Raw genomic sequence first — 410 nt, forward strand, 5'->3', positions numbered from 1 at the left:
AGTTTCTTGGGATTGGCAGGATATTACAGGAGATTTGTCCAGGATTTCTCAAAGATAGCAAGACCTTTGACCAATCTGCTCAAGAAGACTACCAAATATAGTTGGAGTGGAGAATGCGAGCATGCGTTTCAGGAACTCAAGAAGAGGTTAACAACTGCCCCAGTGTTAACCTTACCCGTGGGAACGAAAGGCTATGAGTTATACACAGATGCGTCTCACAAAGGTCTAGGATGTGTCTTGATGCAACATGGAAAGGTAATAGCTTACGCGTCTCGTCAACTAAAACCACACGAGGCTAACTACCCAACCCACGATCTGGAACTAGCAGCTGTGGTGTTTGCCCTGAAAATCTGGCGACATTATCTTTATGGAATCACTTGCAAGATCTTTACGGATCATCAGAGTTTGAA

Source organism: Ipomoea triloba, chromosome 1, assembly GCF_003576645.1.
Source record: "Ipomoea triloba cultivar NCNSP0323 chromosome 1, ASM357664v1".
Classification (NCBI taxonomy): Eukaryota; Viridiplantae; Streptophyta; class Magnoliopsida; order Solanales; family Convolvulaceae; genus Ipomoea; species Ipomoea triloba.